This window comes from Bombina bombina, chromosome 1, assembly GCF_027579735.1.
Source record: "Bombina bombina isolate aBomBom1 chromosome 1, aBomBom1.pri, whole genome shotgun sequence".
Lineage (NCBI taxonomy): Eukaryota > Metazoa > Chordata > Amphibia > Anura > Bombinatoridae > Bombina > Bombina bombina.
The window spans coordinates 535,802,803-535,816,183 of NC_069499.1; positions in this window are offsets into that span (position 1 = coordinate 535,802,803).

Below are 13,381 nucleotides of genomic sequence, written 5' to 3' on the forward strand. Positions count from 1 at the left end.
TCTCAATGGCAGAGACCATGGTGGAAGGGATGACATGTCCACCAGGTCTGCATACCAAGTCCTGCGTGGCCATGCAGGCGCTATCAAAATCACTGATGCTCTCTCCTGTTTGATTCTGGCAATCAGACGTGGAAGGAGAGGGAAAGGTGGAAACACATAAGACAGGTTGAACGACCAGGGTACTGCTAGAGAATCTATCAGTACAGCCTGAGGATCCCTTGACCTGGTGCCGTAATGAGGAAATTTGGCGATCTGACGAGACGCCATCAGATCCAACTCTGGTGTGCCCCATAGCCGAACCAGCTGAGCAACACCTCCGGATGGAGTTCCTACTCCCCCGGATGAAAAGTCTGACGACTTAGAAAATCTGCCTCCCAGTTCTCTACACCTGGGATATAGATCGCTGACAGATGGCAAGAGTGAGCCTCTGACCATTGGATTATCCTTGAGACCGCTATCATCCCTAAGGAACTCTTTGTTCCGCCCTGATGATTGATATAAGCCACAGTTGTGATGTTGTCCGACTGAAACCTGATGAATCTGGCCGAAGCCAGCTGAGGCCATGCCTGGAGAGCATTGAATATCGCTCTTAATTCTAGAATATTTATCAGTAGGAGAGCCTCCTTCCGAGTCCACAAACCCTGAGCTTTCAGGGAATTCCAGACTGCACCTCAGCCCAGAAGACTGGTGTCTGTCGTCACTATAACTGATTCTGGCCTGCGGAAACACATTCCCTGGGACAGATGATCCTGTGACAACCACCAAAGAAGAGAGTCTCTGGTCTCTTGATCCAGATTTATCTGAGGAGATAAATCCACATAATCCCCATTCCACTGATTGAGCATGCATAGTTGCAGCGGTCTGAGATGCAAGCGAACAAACGGAACTATGTCCATTGCCGCTACCATTAGTCCGATTACCTCCATACACTGAGCCACTGACGGCCGAGGAATGGAATAAAGAGCTCGGCAGGTGGATAAAATCTTTGATTTCCTGACCTCCGTCAGAAATATTTTCATGTCCACCGAGTCTATCAGAGTCCCTAGAAATGAAACTCTTGTGAGGGGGGAAAAGAGAACTCTTTTTTACGTTCACTTTCCACCCGTGAGACCTTAGAAAGGCCAACACTAAGTCCGTGTGAGACTTGGCTAGTTGGAAGGACGACGCTTGAATTAGAATGTCGTCTAGATAAGGCGCTACTGCTATGCCCCGTGGCCTTAGAACCGCCAGAAGGGACCCTAGCACCTTGGTGAAGATTCGCGGCGCGTGGCTAACCGGAAAGGAAGAGCCACAAACTGATAATGCTTGTCCAGAAAGGTGAACCTGAGGAACTGGTGATGATCTTTGTGGATAGGAATGTGCAGATACGCATCCTTTAAGTCCACGGTGGTCATATATTGACCCTCCTGGATCAATGGTAAGATAGTCCGAATGGTCTCCATCTTGAAAGATGGAACTCTTAGAAATTGGTTTAGGATTTTGAGATCCAGAATTGGTCTGAAGGTCCCCTCCTTTTTGGGAACTATAAACAGAATGGAGTAGAACCCCCGCCCCTGTTCTGCTTTTGGAACTGGGCCGATCACTCCCATGGTAAAAAGGTCTTCTACACAGCGTAAGAACGCCTCTCTTTTTGTCGAGTTTACAGACAATTGAGAAAGATGGAACCTCCCCCTTGGAGGGGAATCCTTGAAATCTAGAAGGTATCCCTGGGTTACAATTTCTACTGCCCAGGAATCCTGAACGTCTCTTGCCCAGGCCTGAGCAAAGAGAGAGAGTCTGCCCCTACTAGATCAGGTCCTGGATCGGGGGCTACCCCTTCATGCTGACTTAGTGGCAGCAGCAGGCTTTTTGGCCTGTTTACCCTTGTTCCAAGCCTGATTAGGTCTCCAGGTTGGCTTGGATTGAGCAAAGTTCCCCTCTTGCTTTGCAGCAGGGGAAGAGGTAGAGGGACCACTCTTGAAGTTTCGAAAGGAACGAAAATTATTTTGTTTGGTCCATGTCTTATTTGACTTATCCTGAGGGAGAGTATGACCCTTCCCTCCAGTAATGTCTGAAATTATCTCTTTCAATGCAGGCCCGAATAGGGTCTTACCGTTGAAAGGGATGGACAAAAGCTTAGATTTAGATGACACGCCAGCTGACCAGGATTTAAGCCATAACGCTCTACGCGCTAAAATGGCAAAACCTGAATTCTTAGCCGCTAATTTAGCAAGATGAAAAGCGGCGTCTTTAATAAAAGAATTAGCCAACTTAAGAGCCTTAATTCTGTCTAAAATATCATCTAGTGGGATCTCCATCTGAAGAGCCTCTTCTAGAGCCTCAAACCAAAAGGCAGCTGCAGTGGTTACAGGAACAATGCATGCTATAGGTTAAAGAAGAAAACCTTGATGAACAAAAATTTTCTTTAGGAGACCCTCTAATTTTTTATCCATAGGATCAATGAAAGCAAAACTGTCTTCAATAGGTATAGTTGTACGCTTAGCCAGGGTAGAAATAGCTCCCTCCACCTTAGGGACCATCTGCCATGAGTCCTTTATGGTGTCAGAAATGGGAAACATTTTCTTAAAAACAGGAGGGGGAGAGAACGGAATACCTGGTTTATCCCACTCCTTAGTAACAATGTCCAAAATCCTCTTAGGGACCGGAAACACATCAGTGTAAACAGGAACCTCTAAATATTTGTCCATTTTACACAATTTCTCTGGAATTACAATAGGGTCACAATCATCCAGAGTAGCTAAAACCTCCCTGAGCAATAAGCGGAGGTGCTCTAGCTTAAATTTAAATGCCGTCATATCTGAATCTGTCTGAGAGAACATCTTTCTTGAATCAGAAATCTCTCCCTCAGACAGCAAATCCCTCATCCCTACTTCAGAACATTGTGAGGGAATATCGGATACGGCTACTAACGCGTCAGAAGGCTCAGCATTTGTTCTTAACCCAGAGCTACTGAGCTTCCCTTGCAACCCAGGCAGCTTAGATAAAACCTCTGTGAGGTTAGTATTCATAACTGAGGCCATATCTTGCAAGGTAAAAGAATTAGATGCACTAGAAGTACTTGGCGTCGCTTGTACGGGCGTTACTGGTTGTGACACTTGGGGAGAACTAGATGGCAAAACCTGATTTCCTTCTGTCTGAGAATCATCTAATGCCAAACTTTTATAAGTTAAAATATGCTGTTTGCAATTTATAGACATATCAGTACAAGTGGGACACATTCAAAAAGGGGGTTCCACAATGGTTTCTAAACAAATTGAACAATGAGTTTCCTCAGTGTCAGACATGTTTAACAGACTAGTAATAAAGAAAGCAAGCTTGGAAAACACTTTATTTAATGAAAAAAACTAAATTTGCAAAAACGGTACTGTGCCTTTAAGAGAAAAAAAAGGCATACACAAACTGCAAAACAGGTTAAAATTGCTTCAATTTTTCTGAAATTTTAACAGTGTCCCACTAAGCTTTAGAAGGATTGCACCACAAGTTAAAAAGCAATAAACCCCCAAATGAAAAAAAACGGATTGAAAAATGTGTAAAACTGGTTAAACACTCCTATAAGCACCTTGCCACAGCTCCGCTGTGGCCCTACCTGCCCTTAGGAAGCGATAATATGGGGTTTAAAGCTTCAATTAGTCCCTCAGAAGACTCTCAGGACCTCAGGAGAAGTTGCTTACTGCTTGTAAATGTAGGCCCTGCCCATCTCACTCAATGTTGCTGGGGCCTACACAAAACTAACAAACCCAGCCTGAAAGCCATGTGGGTTATAAACAACCCCAAAGAACCCTCAAGCAAAAGTCCCATAAAACAGAAAATGTTACTCCCAGACACAAAAACGTTTGTCCCAAATTCACATAAGAAACTGAGTGCCCACAAAAAATTAACCCTTTATGCAAGCTAGTAAAAACCTCTGATAACACTAGGATTACTGCTTACCCTTCCCCTAATGGGGACACTGTCAGCCTTTCTGAGTTAACACAGTCTCTGCAGAAAATATGACTGAACATACCTCATTGCTGCATAGCAAGAAACAGTTCCTCACACTGAAGTTTTCCTGTACTCCTTAGCTTCTGTGGGAACAGCAGTGGACCCTAGTTACAAATGCTAAGATCATCATCCTCCAGGCAAAAATCTTCATCTATGACTGCCTGAGAATAAATAGTACAACACCGGTACCATTTAAAATAACAAACTCTTGATTGAAGATAAAATAAAACTAACAGTTTAACACCTCTTCTCTTTACTCTTCCTGCTTTGAGCCAGCAAAGAGAATGACTGGGGGGGTGGAGTTAAGGGGGGAGCTATATAGACAGCTCTGCTGTGGTGCTCTCTTTGCTACTTCCTGTCAGGAAGGACAATATCCCACAAGTTAGGATGAATCCGTGGACTCGGTACATCATGCAAAAGAAAATAACATTATTCTGTAAGTGAAGAGCATTGGAATGTGAAATACATCTAGTAAATATACAGTAAAACACAAATACATATGTATACACATATAAACACACATATATACATATTTAGACATGTATATGTATCTCTATCACCTGAGAACCTCATATCTTTGAGCCCTAAAACATTTTATTGCAATTTTTTTAAAAATAATTTTTATCAGACATTGTTATTATGGGTATAACTGTACTTTGTATTTATGTTTTTTTCTGCAACTTTTTATTCGAGTGTAACAGTTAACCAGAGTTTTGAAGTTGTGCTATCCTGAGGCTTGTTATTTTCAATTGCGTTTAAATATATATAGTGCATCGACTGACTCTGCAGCTATTACTTTCAAGAGCAGCACGTCCCAAAGCTTTCCTTATTCATTTTTCTCTTGCACTGTTCCTCGATTTTTATTTCATCATTCACCCTCACGGCTTAGTTTTCTTGCTACTTATCTTATTTTCTTACTTTCCCAGTGTCTCTCTTTCTCCCACATATTTTCCCCAACACCCACCTTTTTTTCTACTCCCTGGTGCCTCATGGTTCAAAGAAATGCTCATGTTTCTATGTTTTAATAGTGATTATGTGACTCCTAGAAAGACACAAAACCCTGTCTCCTTATTTGAAAAAAATATATATGTGATGGGAGAGGTTACTGTTTTGCAGGTGCCTTCCACCTGCTTGCTAGTGTGAGATGGAATCAAACAGGAAAAACACAATGTATTTTAATAGACTTACAAAAATATAAATATAGATGCATATTTTTTAATTATAGATATACTTCTTCATATGCTGATATACTTGTCACTGTTACTACAATGATCCAACCTGTGAAATGTCTGAAGCCAGTAATTGTAAGGCAGCCAAATAAAGCTTAGTTTTAATTTCACTTCACTTGCTTCATCTGTTTGTCAATTCTAAAGTGCACTACAACACGAAACGTTTCTTTCATGATACACATAGAGCAGACAATGTTAAACAACTTTACAATTTACTTTTTTTGGTATCCTATGTTGAAAATCAGGAATGTAAGCTCAGAAGTGTGCAGCACTATATAGCAGCAGTTTTGCAACAGTTTTATACATTAGCAAGAGCACTATTTCCTGCCATATAGTGCTCCAGACATGTGCACACTACCTATCTAGATATCTCTTCAACAAAGACTAACATAAGAACTAAGCAAGCTTAATAATAGAAGTAAATTGGAAACTTAAATTATGAAAGAACAATTCTGGGTTTCATGTCCCTTTAATATCATGAAGCACACAGCTCAGTGTACAAGTATAAAGCACACCGGTGAAAGGTTCAGTCATACATGTTGTGTGGTTGATTGACAGTAGACAAGTCAGTGCAAGTACTAGGTTTCTGCTTCTGGGTTTTAAGATGGTTTTCTTTTTACTATTATAAATACTGAGTAGGACAGCTGTGAATTTGGACACTAAAACAACAACAAAAGGATGTTGATTAAAGGGACATGAAACTCAAAAACTTTCTTTCATGATTCAAATAGAGCATATATATATATATATATATATATATATATATATCCTATTATATAAAAGGCCAAGTGTGTTTGTCCGAAGCTGTCATGCGCAGTAGAGACAGCACGAGGACAAACACACCTGGCCTTTGAGTCCTACTCCCTAGATGATCTGTGGCAGAAGTGGGCATGGCCGGGCGTAAGAGGGTGTGTGGTCAGGATGAAGGGGCATGGTCGGTTGTGAAGGGGGCGTGGCCGGGCGCGAGATAGAGAGGGAAGTGAGACAGAGAGGAGGGGAAAGAGAGAGGAGGGGAGAGAGGAGAGGACAGAGGAGAGGAGGGGAGAGAGGAGAGGGGGGGGAGAGAGAGAGAGAGAGAGAGAGAGGAGAGGGGGGAAAGAGAGAGAGAGGAGAGGGGGGAGAGAGAGAGAGGAGAGGGGGGAGAGAGAGAGAGGAGAGGGGGGAGAGAGAGAGAGGAGAGGGGGGAGAGAGAGAGAGGAGAGGGGGGAGAGAGAGAGAGGAGAGGGGGGAGAGAGAGAGGAGAGGGGGAGAGAGAGAGGGGAAGAGAGAGGAGGGGAGAGAGAGGAGAGAGAGAGGAGAGGGGGGGAGAGAGAGGAGAGGGGAGCGAGAGAGAGGGGAGAGAGAGAGGAGAGGGGGGAGACAGAGATGGGGAGAGAGAGAGCAAAAGAGAGGGGGGAGAGAGCGCAAAGAGAGGGGGGAGAGAGCGCAAAAGAGAGGGGGAGAGAGAGAGCACAAAAGAGAGGGGGGAGAGAGAGAGAGCAAAAGAGAGACGGGGAAGAGAGCGCAAAAGAGAGGGGAGAGAGAGAGCAAAAAAGAGAGGGGGGAGAGAGAGAGAGAGCAAAAGAGGGGGAGAGAGAGAGCACAAAAGAGTGGGGGAGACAGAGAGGGGGGAGAGAGAGAGGAGGGGAGAGAGAGGAGGGGGGGAGAGAGAGAGGGGGGAGAGAGAGGAGGGGGGGAGAGAGAGAGGGAGAGGAGGGGGGGAAAGAGAGAGGGGGGGAGAGAGAGAGAGAGGAGGGGGGAGAGAGAGAGAGGAGGGGGGAGAGAGAGAGGAGATGGAGGGAGAGAGGAGGGGGTGAGAGAGAGAGGGGAGGGAGAAAGAGAGGGGGGAGAAAGAGGGGGGGAGAGCTCAAAAGAGAGGGGGAGAGAGCGCAAAAGAGATGGGGGAGAGAGAGAGCTCAAAAGAGAGGGGGCGAGAGAGCGCAAAAGAGATGGGGGAGAGAAAGAGAGCAAAAGAGAGGGGGGGAGAGCACGAAGAGAGGGGGGAGAGAGCGCAAAAGAGAGGGGGAGAGAGCGCAAAAGAGAGGGGGAGAGAGAGAGCACAAAAGAGAAGGGAGTGAGAGAGAGAGAGCAAAAGAGGGGGGAGAGAGAGAGAGCACAAAAGAGAGGGGGGAGAGAGAGCAAAAGAGAGGGGGGAGAGAGCGCAAAAGAGAGGGGGGGAGAGAAAGCGCAAAAGAGAGGGGGGAGAGAGAGCACAAAAGAGAGAGGGGAGAATGAGAGGGGAGAGAGAGAAAGAGAGGGGAGAGAGAGGAGGGGAGAGGAGAGGGGCAGAGAGCTCAAAAGAGTGGGGGAGAGAGAGCGCAAAAGAGATGGGGGAGAGAGAGAGCTCAAAAGAGAGGGGGAGAGAGCGCAAAAGAGATGGGGGAGAGAGAGCGCAAAAGAGATGGGGGAGAGAGAGCGCAAAAGAGATGGGGGAGAGAGAGAGCGCAAAAGAGATGGGGGATAGAGAGAGCGCAAAAGAGATGGGGGAGAGAGAGAACGCAAAAGAGAGGGGGAGAGAGAGCGCAAAAGAGAGGGGGAAGGGAGAGCGCAAAAGAGGGGGGAGAGAGAGAGCGCAAAAGATAGGGGGAGAGAAAGCACGCAAAAGAGAGGGGAGAGAGAGCGCGCAGAAGAGAGGGGGAGAGAGAGAGAGCAAAAGAGAGGGGGGAGAGAGCAAAAGAGAGGGGAGAGAGAGAGAGAGCAAAAGAGAGGGGGGAGAGAGAGCGAAAAAGAGGGGGGAGAGAGCGCAAAAGAGAGGGGGAGAGAGAGCGCCAAAAGAGAGGGGGAGAGAGAGCGCAAAAGAGAGGGGGGAGAGAGAGCGCAAAAGAGAGGGGGAGAGAGAGCGCAAAAGAAGGGGGAGAGAGAGCACAAAAGAGAGGGGGGAAAGCGCAAAAGAGATGGGGAGAGAGAGTGCAAAAGAGATGGGGGAGAGAAAGAGCGCAAAAGAGATGGGGGAGAGAGAGCACAAAAGAGAGGGGGAGAGAGAGCGCAAAAGAGAGGGGGAGAGAGAGAGCGCAAAAGAGAGGGGGAGAGAGAGAGAGAGAGCAAAAGAGAGGGGAGAGCGAGGGAGCGCAAAAGAGAAGGGGGGGAGAGAGCGCAGAAGAGAGGGGGGAGAGAGAGAGCTCAAAAGAGAGGGGGGAGAGAGAAAGAGCAAAAGAGAGGGGGGAGAGAGAGCAAAAGAGAGGGGGAGGGAGAGAGCGCAAGGGGTGGGACTGCTGTACTGCAAAAAATGGCCCGTGTAAACGGGCTTTAGGACTAGTATATATATATATATATATATATATACTGTATATATATATATATATATATATATATATATACATACATACAGGTATCCCTCAGTTTACGCCAGGGTTAGGTTCCAGAAGGAATGGTTGTAAATCGAAACCGTTGTAAATTGAAACCCAGTTTATAATGTAAGTCAATGGGAAGTGAGGGAGATAGGTTCCAGGCCCCTCTCAAAATTGTCATAAGTAACACCTAATACAATATTGTTAAAGCTTTGAAATGAAGACTTTAAATGCTAAACAGCATTATAAACCTAATAAAATAATCACACAACACAGAATATATAATTAAACTAAGTTAAATGAACAAAAACATTTGCTAAACAGCATTATAAACCTAATAAAATAATCACACAACACAGACTTCACTTGCATTTTTCTGCAAACAGTTCTTTCTATGCATTCCAATCTGGACTGATTTATAGACAGGAAGATCTTGTTCCTTTGAAATCTGCTCGATAGCTCAGTTCTGGTTAAACTGATTAATTTCAGCTAGCTTGGCTTTGCTGCAACACAAGTGGACAGCTCCACCTACTGGCTATTTTAATAAATACACTGCTTCTCAATGCTTTTCAACAGCAGTCACATGACTGAAAAAAAAGGTTGTTATTCAGAAATGGTGTAAATTGAACCGTTGTAAAACGAGGGCCACCTATATATATATATTATAACCAAGTTTACAATTTACTTCTATTATCAAATGTGCTTCATACAATTTGTATCCTTTGGTGAAGGAGCAGCAATGCACTACTGGGAGCTAGCTGAACACACCAGGTGAGCCAAGGATAGGAATATATGTGTAGCTACCAATACGTAGTGCATTGCTGCTCCTGAGACTACCTTGGTATGAACAAAACAAACTATGTAACAGAAGTAAATAGGAAATTCGTTTCACATTGTATGCTCTGTCTAAATAATGAAAGAACATTTAGTATTTCATGTCCCTTTAAATAACAAAAACATTAATTTAGAACACTGGTTTTCAAACCTGTCCTCAGGCCTCCCTAACAGGCTACATTTTAAGGATATCTGATTAGTAACCATGGTTATTTTACCTGCTCTCTGTCACACCGCTCCGTCTAGGCAGAGGCTCTGCCTTCCCTACTATGGCTGTTGCCATGGTTGCGGCGGTTGATGTGGCGATGACGTCATTGTCGCACGCTGCTTCTGGCCTCTGATTCCGCTCTCCTGTTTGATGTTCTTGTCGCGAACCTGCGCCTATGTAAGTACCTCTCACTTTATGCACTTTGCTTAAGTATAGGTGTTACTGTGTGTGCTCCTGAGTGCTAATATTTTGCTGAATTGCTGTTTGACTTATTGTTACTGAACGTTGGCTGTTTCAAGATTACTCTATTGCTTAACCCCTGAACTGCTGATTGCCTTATTGTTGCTGACCTCTGCCTGCTCCTGACCATTCTTCTGGTTTACCCCTGAACTGCTGGATTGCCTTATTGTTGCTGACCTCTGCCTGTTCCTGACTATTCTACTGATTTACCCCTAAACTGCTGGTTTTACCTTATTGTTGCTGACCTCTGCCTGTTCTTGACCATTCTTCTGGTTTACTCCTGAACTGCTGGATTGCCTTATTGTTGCTGACCTCTGCCTGTTCCTGACCATTCTTCTAGTATACTCCTGAACTGCTGGATTGCCTTATTGTTGCTGACCTCTGCCTGTTCCTGACTATTCTACTGATTTACCCCTAAACTGCTGGTTTTACCTTATTGTTGCTGACCTCTGCCTGTTCCTGACCATTCTACTGGTTTACCCCTGAACTGCTGGATTGCCTTATTGTTGCTGACCTCTGCCTGTCTCTGACCATTCTACTGGTTAACCCCTGAACTGCTGAATTGCCTTTCTGTTGCCGAAACGCGTCAGGCATACACTGTGACCTGTAGCCTACACTGGCCTGGATCTATACAATAAATCTTATTTTTGCTTATAAGACTCTATAAGTTCCAGCGTGACTTTTCTTTATTGAATTCTCTTATTGTTGCCGAACTCTGCCTGTCTCTGACCATTCTCTGCCTTACCCTTATTGCCGTGAAGGACTACCCTGTCTACCGTGAGTACTGCTTACCTCATTTCTTAAACTCACTTTGTTCTGGGATATTTCCTTATCCTTCCACTTGATGCCGGGATAAAAAGACTACTGGCCAAGTTTGGTCTGATAGGCAAATATCACACAAGCATTGCACTCTCATCCAAAGTAATCCTGAAAACCTGGCCTGTTGGGGAGGCTTGAGGACAGGTTTAAAAACCAGTGATTTAGAAGGACAGATGGAAATACAGTAATATGTCTGACAACAAGACAAATGTTGTATAAAGACTACAAACAACGATTATCAATTATATATTCGACAAATATTTAAATATTTTGATCACGTTCATTGATGCTACTTTGCAGATTTCCTTCAGCGGGTGAGAAGTCTTCAGTGTCAGGTGCTTTATTTATAGTATCAAGTTCTGTGAAAAAAATTGTATTAGAAATATATATAAAATGGTGTCAATAAAGACTATCTTAACAGGTATATCAAGTGAAATACAAATGCAATAAAAATGATAATAAAACAGATACATGTGGATATTTTAACTTATTTTAATACCAGAGTTCCCAGTCAACGGTTAAAGGGACCTAAAACTCATATATTTTTTATTCCATTATTCATATAGCACATGTGATTTTAAACACCTTTCCAATATTCTCTTGGTATCCTTTGTAAAAAGCATACCTAGGTAGGCTCAGGAGCTGATGATGATTGGTGGCTGCACATATATGCCTCATGTTATTGGCTCACCCAATGTGTTTAGCTATCTCCCAGTAGTGCATTGCTGCTTCTTCAACAAAAGATACCAAGAGAATAAAGCAAATTAGATACTATAAGTAAAATGGAAAGTTGTTTAAAATTGTTTAAAATTGTATTATCTATCTGAATCAGGACAGAAACATTTTGGTTTCATCTCCCTTTAAAAAGAAATTTCAAAATTAAGAATATATTATATTATTAATCTCTATGGGATGAGAACATTTAAAGTCAGATTTTCCATGCTTTTTAACGTTTGAGACAGTAAACACCTTGAGATATTAATATAAACTGTTTAGTTATGCATAGCAAAACAGCTTTGCAATTTACTTCATTATTTATTTTGCCCCCTTTTCAGGTAAATTAGCTCTGAAAATAGTGCATATTGCAAACTTCTAAAAGCTAACCCTGCTACATACATTTTCCTATTTCGAATTAATAGATAGCAACTAAAAAACAATATACTGTATACTAAGAATGACAATGATCAGCCTTGTTGTCTGCAAACAACATATTGGCCTCTCCATAAAGGCAAGTGGTGGGTGGAGTTTGGCTATTAAAAACTTTTGCAGCAAACAAGATGTTAATTTGTTTTATATATTATATATATTTGTTTAGCCTTGGCTGATATGTTATTCTATTTTAAGACAGCAGAAACATATTGTAAGTACAAGGTGATTACTGTTCCTTTAAACTCAAAAATAATTCATTTTATCCCTTCAGTATTTTTTAAATTTGCTCATCGGGCTATTCATTGTTAAAAGCTGTTTTTCAGATACTTGTAATTTTATGTTGGGTTAACAGATATGTATATGGCAAAAAATGTACACCAAACACCAGCGTTTTCATTTTACCTTCAGCTCGGCACCACTAAACTGTGACCACTACAAGTCTTACAAGGGATTACAAGCTGCAGAATCAAGGACCAGCATCAGAGGAGAAACAGAGGTACCGGAAGTGTATTGTAGTAACCTTCAGCGTATTGGATTGGATCCGTATGGTGGAGCAGTGGGTGAGACCGTACATTATACTCAGGATAGAGCACAGGGCTCTTAGGGCTCTTCTAGGCGAGGACTTGTTATATTGGCTTTAATGTATAGCCTTATAGTCTTATTCTATATTTCCCAATCCTTATGACTCTATGCGCATCCCTGCTGTTTATTTCAACCATAGATATAGTCCCTTTCTAGAATTGATTAATCATCAAGACTATTGCCCAGTGCACTGTATACTCAAATTTGGTACACACTATCTCCCCCCTACCATCCGCCTGTTCGTATAATTATACAATTATATGATTGTCTAGATTCAGTAGTAACAGTGGTGGTCCTCTTATCCTCACACAATAAATTTATTCATTTACGTTTCGGCATTGTCTTCCATGGTAGCCGTTAGAAATAACTAACCCATTTGCCATATTCTCCCTTCTACCCATTATATAAATGAAGTATCTATTTTACAAACAATTGCCAACGTATCATATATTCTGATGTTGTATAATGTATAATATATTACTTCTTAAGAGCTGACTACAACAGTGCGACTCTTGGCACGGCCCTCTACCCGCTTGATCGCTATAAATGTTTTGTTGCACTCCGCATTTGTTTATAACGCTCTACAAATAACCGATAATAATAATAATAATGATAGCATGCATTATTCTAATTTTATTCTTAGTAATTTATTTAGTTTCACTTTAAAGGTGTACATTAATCATAATATACTAAGATCTATGCCGCTGTGGGGCGGCATCAGGTAACCATGACAACAGGCGTCCATAGTGAGTCATCGGAACAATGGGAGCAGGATGATGATGTCACAGGTACCCGGATCACAGCCAACAGCGGCGTGATCATCAATACATGGTGGAGGGTATAAAGCAAGGTAAGTGAGCATTGTGTTGTGATAAATTTTTGTGGTCTGAAGATGGTGGGGCGATTCCAAAACGTTTCTCCTTGTGGGTATTAAAACCCTATTCGCTTAAGCCCCTGTGAGTGTGCCTTTCTCTTGGAAAACTGTGTATATATATGCTCAAGCAAACGAGCAGCGATTTGACAGCAAGGATTTGTGGAAGTGTATTACCAAATGTTGCTCTGTATGAGTGCTA